The sequence below is a fragment of the Nyctereutes procyonoides genome, unplaced genomic scaffold (assembly GCF_905146905.1).
Source record: "Nyctereutes procyonoides isolate TBG_1078 unplaced genomic scaffold, NYPRO_anot_genome, whole genome shotgun sequence".
NCBI classification, from domain to species: Eukaryota; Metazoa; Chordata; class Mammalia; order Carnivora; family Canidae; genus Nyctereutes; species Nyctereutes procyonoides.
The window spans coordinates 57475871-57486094 of record NW_026575140.1 but is presented as its reverse complement, the minus strand read 5'-3'; positions in this window follow the sequence as shown (position 1 = coordinate 57486094).

Sequence of the window (10224 nt, the reverse complement as noted above, 5' to 3'; positions counted from 1 at the left end):
GCCTTGGACGCCAGCCTCCATGCTTTAGGGAAGTCCAGCTCTCCTGCTATAGAGAGGCCTGGACTGGAGGTGGGGAAGTAAGACATGATTTGGAGATTGAGACAGAGAGATAGAGAGACAGAGAGAGAATGACCACACAGAGGAGCACGGAGGCCTGAAGACGTGTCAACAAAGCCTTCCAGGAGCTTCCAGCCCAGCACAGCCAACAGCTGAATGCCCCCACGTGTGTAACCCTGGCCAATATGACGTGGACCACCTGGCCTCACCCTACCCAAATTTCCAGCCCCATTGAACCTTAAGACATAACAAGTACTCCTTTGTTTCAAGCCACAGAAGTTGAGGTTGGTGTGTTTTGCATCCATAGGTGACCCAAAGAGTATGCCTCAATGGGAACCTTTGTAAAATACGTGCTGGAGTCTATGTGTCTCTCTGCTATATACATAAATGGAACTTTTATGAATCTTTTTGTTCCTGACCTTCTTCGTCCAACAATACGTGTTTAAGATCTGTCCGTGTTGCTATTTGTACAATCTGGCTTGTTGCTATGAACCCCAGGGTGGCATGGATTGGAGTTGATTGTGCTTTATTTACCCAGTTCCCTAGTAATGAACCCTAAGAGGTTGCCAACCGCCAATAACCACAATTAACACCACACTCATGGTTCCCATCATGATCCCATGAAGACCCACGTAAGAAGTTCTCTTTGAGCCCTACCCAACAATGAAAGCACTGGGTCATCACAGAAAATTCTCACACTTGGGATCCCCGGGTGGTGCAGCGGTTTAGCGCCTGCCTTTGGCCCAGGGAGCGATCCTAGAGACCCAGGATTGAATCCCACGTCGGGCTCCCGGTGCATGGAGCCTGCTTCTCCCTATGCCTATGTCTCTGCCTCTCTCTGTGTGTGTATCATAAAAAAAAAAAAGCTCTTGCACTTAATTCCAAGCACATGGACATTTTTGCACAGATGAGATCATATCCACAATATTTTTTTAGTCACCTTCTTTCCCTTTCTTTCTTTGCTTGCCAGGTCCTCCACCTCCCCTACACACTCCCTCACGGCATCTTCCGTCCCTGCTCCTTCTAGGAGAGTATTAATAACCCAGAAATTACCTTTCTGTCTTATCTCTGCTATTAAAGGCAGACACCTAGAGGTGGGGATCCAGAGGAGACCTCCCTTGTGAAGTACACCTGGGGTCAAATTGCAAGATTGCAAAGCATTCTCAAGCTCTATTTCACTGAGACCCATCAGGGCGCAATTTTCCGGAATGGCTCTGCTGGGTGATATCCCCACCACCAGCCCAGTTAGGGCCCCCACCTTCTGCTCCATCCTTCCCAACTCTTGATATTATTCAACTTCCCAATTGCTACCAATCTACTGCCCTCTTCCAACTCCCAAATTCCACATTTCTAGTTAAGAGTGGGCTTGGACACTTCTCCAACTAGGTACTAGTCATCTGGGTTTCCCCTTATGTGAGCTGCTTTCTCATATCCTTCATCTATTTTCCTGTTGGGTTTCCTGAATTCACGTTGTGAATCAATCAGAATTCCTGGTGTATTTCTGTTCTAGTTACTTGTTCAGAAAACAAGAAAGAGCTTTTGAAAATTTTTTAAAAATGATAATATTGCTGAAGTCAAAAAATCAGCAGGAGCTTTGGAAAATAAATTTTAGGAAAGCTTCCAGGAAAAAGAGAGAAGGGATTAGGGGGGGTGCGAAGAAAGAGAGAGAGGAAGAGAGAGTGATCAGAAGGACAGAAACAAAAAGAAAAGTTCTGTTAATGAGAAAACAGCTGAGTTAGAGGACTTTTTTCCCTGGCCTCATATTTCTATGTATATTTTTCATCAGGGAAATTCTCTGGGCTTCCTCTCAGCCCCCTAGCTCTGCACTCCTACCTAGAGAGGGAAGCATGCCTTGTGGAGCTGCCTCCCACCCACCTTATAATCTGCTCTGCCACAGGGCAGATAGATCTGCCTAATTCTTGGATGAAATCTTAACAAGTCCTTTTGATTTAAGAATTGCTTTGTTTTGTTTCATTGTTTGTCGGGGTTTTTTTAAGATTTATTTATTCATGAGAGACACACACACAGAGAGAGAGAGAGAGGCAGAGACACAGGCAGAGAGAAGCAGGCTACCTGTGGGGAGCCCGATGCGGGACTTGATCCTAGGACCTAGGGATCATGCACTGAGCTGAAGGCACACACTCAGCCACTGAGCCGCTCAAGTGTCCCTATTTTGTCAGTTTTGATTTAAGATTTTAAGCCAAATCCACCTTTCCCTGCTTATCAGCAATACAGCCAACATCTCAATATCCACATAACTGTCTACTGTGTCCTAGTTCTCAAGTGGTTTCAAACGTCAGAGGAGAACAGTCTCTTCTTCTATTCGCCCTGTAGAACCTCCACAGGTAACGTAAAAGATCAACGTGGAGAACCAACATCCTCCTCTTAGGAGTTCTGGAAGGAAAAGCAGGAAGTCAAAGGGAGAAAGTCATCAAAGAAATAATGCAAGAAAGTCCGTTGGAATGAAAACGTTGAGGCTCCAAATTCAGATAACCTACAAATTAATTGCTCAACTTTTCACTGAAGAATGACCCAGAATGCACCGTGGTGAAATTTCAGAATACCACGGAGGAAGAGAAGGTTCTAGAAGCTACTGGAGAGGAAGAGAAATCAGCTACAATGAAACCAGGAGAATGGATCCCACTCATCAGCTGTTACATCCAACACTGGGAAATGCCAGGGAAATGCACAAGCTCCAGCTTCCAGGGGAAATTTCCTTCATCCAAGAATGGTAAAGCCAAATGATGATGGGGGGGGGCGGAGGGCCTAGGTGATGGGGGGCTCAGTGGTTGAGTGTCTGCCTTTGGCTCAGGGCATGATCTCAGGGTCCTGGGATCAAGTCCTGCATGGGGCTCCCCGCAGGGAGCCTGCTTCTCCCTCTGCCTGTGTCTCTGCCTCTCTCTCTGTGTCTCTCATGAATAAATCAATAAAATCTTTTTTTTTTAAAGTGCAATTGGTGGTTCTCACTTTGCTCAGCTTATAAGAACAATAACCACACTTATAAACCAAACATATAAGGAGTTCAAAAATGAATTTTAAACTATATTTTACAAAGAGACTACTGATTTTTTTTTAAAGCCAGGTAACAGTAAATTGTCTTTTCTACAAATATGCAGCAAATATCAAAAATTCACCTTGAGGTGTACCTGGGTGGCTCAGTTGGTTAAGCATCCAACTCTTGACTTCAGCTCAGGTCATGATCTCAGGTTGTGGGATTGAGCCCTATGTTGGACTCCGTGCTGAGTGCAGAGTCTCCTTGAGAGTCTCTCCCTACCCTTACTCTCTCTCTCTCTCTCTCTCTCTTTCTCTCATAAATAAATAAACAGTAAATAAAATCTGTAAAAGAAAAATAGACCTTGACATTTGGGTGCACATGCTAAGGGACTGGGGTCGGGGCAAGCCGTCAGGAGAATGCACCAGTCATGCCAACGGCACCCACAGTAGACCCCACCCTGACTCCAGTCTCGCTGAGCACAGAGACCAGACACAAGCACCAGGCTCAGAAGCCCTGAAGGAGATACCCCACACCCTGGCTGCCCTATTCCCACATCAGGAGGGTCTGTCACCACTACCACCAGCCCTCCTCCCTCCTCCCCTCTCCCCTGCTCTCTGTCTTCCATAGCACTGGTCTCCCTGTAATATATCATGCATTTGGGGATACTTAGCTTACTACTTTCTGCGCATCCCAGAGGCAGGCACCTTAGTCCCCTGGCCTGGAGCGGCCCCTGCGTGTGGTCTGCCCCCAGTGAGCCCGTGCCACAGGAGTGCGCTAAGGGTCTTGGTTTCCCGCGGTGTCCCACGTTCTCACTCCCTGCCTGGACGCCAGCTTTTTGGGCTCAGGGACCACCTTCCCTACACACCACGTAACCTCCTGGCTGGCTGACCTCGCAGCAAGTCCCTGCCCCAAGGCAGCACTGGGAAGACCCGGAGGTCAATCACACACAAGTCAGAACTCTGGTTCTGCCACTTACCAGCCCCCAGCGCACTGGCCAAGCCACCCAAGATCTCTACGCCCCGTTTTCTTTGGTCTGAAATGGATACCATCCTACTACCCGCCTCGGTGATGTGCGCATGGAAATGAGCAGGGTTAGGGGGAGGGAAACTGTCTGACCCTGAGCCTTTACACGCCCAGCTCCTCACAAGGGCTTCCCAGGGATCTACGCTGTGCTTGTTCTCCTTTCACCTCCTCCTATTGCTGCGGAGACCCCTCTCCTCTGCCCTCCCCCCAACCCATCTTCAGGTGCTCAACTTTCACTTTCATTGACTCCCTGGGGGCCCAGCTTCCTGCTGCTCAGGAGGGAGGCTGGGAGCAAAGGAATGAGGGCCTTCAGTGACCATTTGGAGACATCAATAATTTGGAGAACTCAAGGGTGGGAAGTGGAAGGAGGCGTGCCCCTTCTGGACAGCCCCCCACACACACTCTTTTAAGTCACTTTTTGAGGAATCCAGTGGAGCCTGCACGGGTGGTGGTGGTGGAAGTCCAGATGGCCCCCCATGCCCACCCCCAGCCCAGGCCCCACCTCTGGCCTTACCCAAACCTCAGTCTAATCTGATCCCAAGACCAGCTCCAAGCCTGAGGTCTCTGCCCCACCCGCCCCAGCCCCACTGGAAACATCGTCCCAGCCCCAGTTCCAACAGCATGAAATGCTGTGGAACATGGAGGAACCAGAAGCCACATGCTAGAACTTCCCTGGCCCCCGTGCCTGCTGGGTCTCTGTCATCCTCTGCGTCAGCTTCACTCTGTGCCTTTGTCTCTTCCCCTTCCTTGCCCCCCTCCAGCCCCTTGGGCTCCCTTTCTGCCTCTCTTCTTATCTGCTCATGCATCTCACAGCAGACCCTTGTGAAGGTCGATTTGGAGGGAGGTCCTGAGCCACTGGTAGAGTCCTCTGCGGGGGCAGCATAGGACCGTCCAGCATCCCAGCATCCAGCAGGGACCCCGGGCCGCCCATCTCCATCCACAGCAAGCAAACTGAAGTCCAAGGAGGAGAGGGGAGGGTCCCTCAGCCCATCCTGGATGCTGGATCTGGACCAGACACAGAGGAGGAGCATGTGCACCAGCTCCCTAGTGCACTGTAACAATAGCACACACCACACAGTTTTGTTTTCCCAAGGTCTAGGGGCCAGGAGTCCAAGATCAGGGTGCGGGCAGGGCTGGATCCCCCTCCCAGGCCTCTCTCTGTGGCTTGCAATGGCTGCCTTCTCACTGTGCCTTCAAGTCTGAATCCCTCCTCTTATAAGGACACCAGTCATGCTGAATCAGGGACCTCATCTTGATGTAGGAAAGACGGCAGTGTTCGAAGCCAGCGGCCAAGAAAGATTTCTTGAGACATCTTTGGTGCAAAAGGGTGGTTTTATGAAAACCTGGGGACAGGGCCCGTGGGCAGGAATGGCTGCACGGGGTCACAAGGAGGGCCCGTTATAGACTTTCAAGTCGGGAGGGGGTCAGGGAGAGCCTGAGTCTCTGAGGAATTTGGAAGCAAGGTTCCTGGGACCCTGAGGGGACCAGCTATTGTCGGGAAAGGTCATTTATTACCGGCTAATAAAACCTGAGGCATGAGACCCTTCAGATGTGCATCCGTGGGTCAGACGCCTGGGGCATGATCTTGGGGGTTTGAGAGGAAGGAAGGTTCTAAAGGAATTGTTCTGTGTTAAAGCAGACTCACAAAAAATAAAAATAAAAAAATAAAGCAGACTCACAGGGTCCTGGGGGTGGGGCTAAGGTTGCCTTTTGCCCTGAGTGACAGGTTACCATGGAGGCCGCTGAGCCCCTGGAGGAAGGCCCCCTGCCTGATTCAAGGACTGGTCAGTGGGCTGTAGGGAGCACGGAAATTTAATCACTTCTCTTCTGCCTTTGTTTCCCACATCAATTTCATCTTAATTACCTCTTTACAGACCCAGTCTCCATGCAGCTGGGCGGCTCAGTAGCTCAAATCTAGCAGGCTGGTGTATCCACGAGGAGGTTAGAGAGCAAGGAAGGGGCTAGATCCTGTGGGGCTGCAGGGCCATGGAAGGGGTTTCCGACTGCTGCTCCTCCGTGAAACGGGATGAGGTTCAGCAAGGAAAGGACGTGGTCTGCTTTTCAATTTGAGGAGCACCCTGAGGATGGAGCTTTTAGGGGCAAGCATGCAGGCTATGGGGCGGGTGGCAGATGGCAGGTGCACACATCCTGGGACAGATGTGATGGGGTAAGGCCAGGAGGTAGCAGTGACCATGGGGAGGAATCAGAGGAAGGAAGACCATGACCACAGGCAGGGACAGTAAGGCTTCGAGTGTAGCCCAAAAAGTGGGTAGATTGAGTGAGTCAGGAAGACAGAGGGGGTGTGGATTCCTAGCAGAGTGGAAACAGGAAGAGGAGAAAGCCCGCTCGTGGGACACAGAGCGAGGTGCCCATTGGACCCTGAGGTGTAGATGTCAGGCAGGTTCACTCATGCTCATCTGGGTCCCGGGGAGCCTCGTGACTCTGTTCCTGCGGGCCAGCCCCTCCCAGGCCACGGGCTCTGCTGCCCAAGGCTGTGTCTCCTTCCCAGGCCCTGACCTGGGGTGGGTGGCTGTGCGGGAAGCTGGGCCCCTGCGTTTCTGGGGGTGGGGGCACAGGAGAAGGGGGGCATTAATCCCCTCCTCAACCTCCAAAACAGCCCCTCCCATGGCAGAAAGCCCCCAGAAGTGCAGTCTGTTCTGCAGACTCACCACCTCCACCTGAGGACCTGGGATGTGGGGGATGGAGATGGGGGGCAGAGGGGAGGCTGGCAGGTTCTTAAACCCTCGATCCATCCCCTCCGCTGATCTGCAGCTCTGTGTCTGTGGCCTGCCCACGGAGGCTCCTTCTCCCCACCTGGCTCACCAAACACACCCAGAACTCTGCAGGGTGAGGACAAGTGATGCTAAGAGGACACAGATGCTCTCAGATGCTCACAGGGACACCAGGTGCTATAATGGTTGGAAGTGCTCACCTGCTTAGGGTACTCAAGATGTCAAATGTCGGCACTTGGGGGGCTCCAGGGTTGAGTGTCTGCCTTCAGCTCAGGGCGTGATCCAGGGGTCCTGGGGTCGAGTCCCACATTGGGCTCCCCATGGGGAGCCTGTTTCTCTCTCTCCCTTGCTCCCTCTGCTTGTGCTCTTGCATGCACACTCTCTCTGTCAAATAGATAAATAAAATATTTTTAAATCTTTTTTTTAAGATTTATTTATTTATTTATGAGAGAGATTGAGAGAGAGAGAGAGAGAGAGAGAGAGAGAGAGAGGCAGAGACACAGGAGGAGGGAGAAGCAGGCTCCACGCCGGGAGCCCGACGCGGGACTCAATCCCGGGACTCCAGGATCACGCCCTGGGCCAAAGGCAGGCGCCAAACCGCTGAGCCACCCAGGGATCCCAAACATTTTTTAAAAATAAAATAAAATACTGTGGTAGGAAGAACACTGGTGGGGACATGGAGTCCCTGGTGGGGCAAGGGAAGGTGCTGGGCCATGAAACAACCACTTTGGCAATCTTTTTTGGCGATGTCTACTCAGTCTGGACACATAAGCCAGGAATTCCAGCGCAAGGGGTAAGCCCTATAGAAAGGGGTCCCCCATTATCACCAAAATGCACGTACAACATCACAGCAGCACTCTTCCTAATAGGCAAAGGCAAGAAACACCCCCCTCTGACAAATGCCCTTGGGCAGTGCAGCCAGGGTATGTTCCCGCAGTGGGACACTGTGTGCAGCAAATCGAGGGGGAGGGGACCCCCACCCTGGGCAAGGACGAGAAGCCAGCCTCCAACGAGTACGTACAGGGGGGTCCATTTCCTCGAGGACAAAACCGGGGAGCACTCTCCTATTTTGCTAGTAGTTATGGGGTAGGGGCTAGTTGATTGAAAAGGGGACACTGTGGGGCACTGGGGGGCTGGTAGTGACCTTTCCAGATCGGGCTTCTGGTCGCACACGTGTTCAATTTGTACAATCAGACCTAAGCACGTGTGCAATCATAGAAAAAGGATTTTTTCTTTCCTCTGCCCCCAGCTCCTGACACGGAGCTCCTGAAACCCTTGTAAACTCCTGGGAGCCTCCTCCATCCCTCAAAGTGACTCTGGGTGGGCTCCTGGCCTGGCTCCTGGCTGGGGTCTGAGCAGCAGAAAGACGGAGCCAGAACTGGAGGCTTAGAGTTTCCAGCCCTGAATACCCGTCCCCCAGAAAGGGGAGGGGGCTGGGGACAGTTAATAATCCATCATTTCCATGTGGGATCGCCTCCGTGAAACCACAATAGTCAGGGTTCTGTGAGCTGCTGTCACAAACCAATCAAACCCACACGGGGGGGTGGTGGGCACCACCGATCTCCAGCCCCTGGGGGTCAGGGCACAGGTGCTACTGGGCTTGGGACTGGCATCTGGAAGAAGGAAGGGATGGTCTTGTGGGACTGAGCCCCTAACCTGTGGGGTCTGACACCACCCCCAGGCAGACCCCCAGCTTGCTGTGGGGAAACCCCTCCACACATCTGGTGACCAGAAGTGTCAGGAAAACTGGGGTGTTCCCTACACAGAAAGGGGAAAAAAACTGAGTTTTTCCATTTTAGTGCATTTCTGTAAAACGTCTTTCAATCACTGAGACAGGCGTTACAGGTCACTTCGTGTTTGGGGGCGTGACTCTCACCTGCCAAGTCTTGGAGAAGCTGGGTTTGTCTTTTCCTGGGTCTCTTAGCTCCGAAGACTTGGACGCCAGTGCCACCATGTGGCCACAGCCGCGGGATGCTCCAGTCTCCGGGGACCCAGACTCCCCCGCTGCCCACCTGCTTTCTTTAATACCACGCCTCACTCCAAATGTCCGAGGCAAAACTTTAAACAGTCAGGAGGTCATTTTTAGTGGTAAAAGTTTTCGAACTTTAGAAACTTTTTCCTCTGACCGTTTTTTGTTCGTTTGTTTCCTAACTTGGATGTCCTGACTCTAGCTGGAATCCCAGACACCTTCAGAACTCCGACACAGGCGGCTCATCCACCGAAAAGCCTGTGAAGACCCTGGAGGTGTTGGGCCAGCAGGGCAGCAGAGGGCGGAAGTTTCTCTCCGCTTCAATCCCCAGATCTCTGGGGAACTCAAGGCCTGAAACCAGTTCGGAGTTTATAAGACCTTGATAGAAGGAGGCCCCGTGAGAAAGGACTTCGCACTCTCTCCAGCTTCTAGCAGACCTTTGCTTCTCTTCTCTGTTTTAGTAAAATTAGGAATGGGGGGATAGAGGCGGGGCCCACAGACCGAGCATCCCCGCTGCCACCCCATGGGGCCCTCCCAGCACAGGACAGTCCCCCCGGCCCCCAGTCTGGGGAGACAGCCCCCCTCACCAGGAAAGCCCACCTGCCCCCACCTACTGCCGTACAGGCGCTCCCCCCAGCACCTCCCTGGGGTGTCTTGGCAGCTGCCTTCTTGACAAACTGCCTCAAGAAAACCTCAGGAATGGTTTGCTTGAAGATCAGATGCAAGTGCAAACCAATCTTCACCCATCAGGGTTTTAGAGCCTCACTCACTAGGCAGGTTTTTGAGACAAGCTCAAACTGGTTTCTTGGCTTGCAGACTGGCCTGAGCAAGAAGCCCAGAAGACCCTGATCTGGAAGGGAAGTGAGGACCTTCATGGGGCTGGTGCTCGCAGGCAGGCCGAGGAGAGGGGTACCCCTGTCGCCCCCACCCCCACCCCCTGCCCAGAAGCTGAGCTGAAGGACCTGGCTGCAGAGCCTGCTGCCCCATCCCTGGCCCACAGCCCTCGCCCAGCCTTGGGAGCTTCTGACCCTGCGCGAGCCCTGCCCTCTCCCACCTGGGGCTCAGCCCTGTGACCTGGGAACCCCATCTCGGCCCTGGGCAGGGGCCAATAGCTTTGCACCTAATAAACCTTCTTCTTTTTTTTAAGATTATATTTATTGGGATCCCTGGGTGGCGCAGCGGTTTGGCGCCTGCCTTTGGCCCAGGGCGCGATCCTGGAGACCCGGGATCGAATCCCACGTCGGGCTCCCGGTGCATGGAGCCTGCTTCTCTCTCTGCCTGTGTCTCTGCCTCTCTCTCTCTGTGTGTGACTATCATAAATAAATAAAAATTTTTAAAAAAAGATTATATTTATTTATTTGAGAGAGAGACCAAGTGCACAAGCCCAATGCAGAGTTCCATCCAGAGACTCTGGGATCACCACCAGAGCCGAAGGCAGACGCTTCACA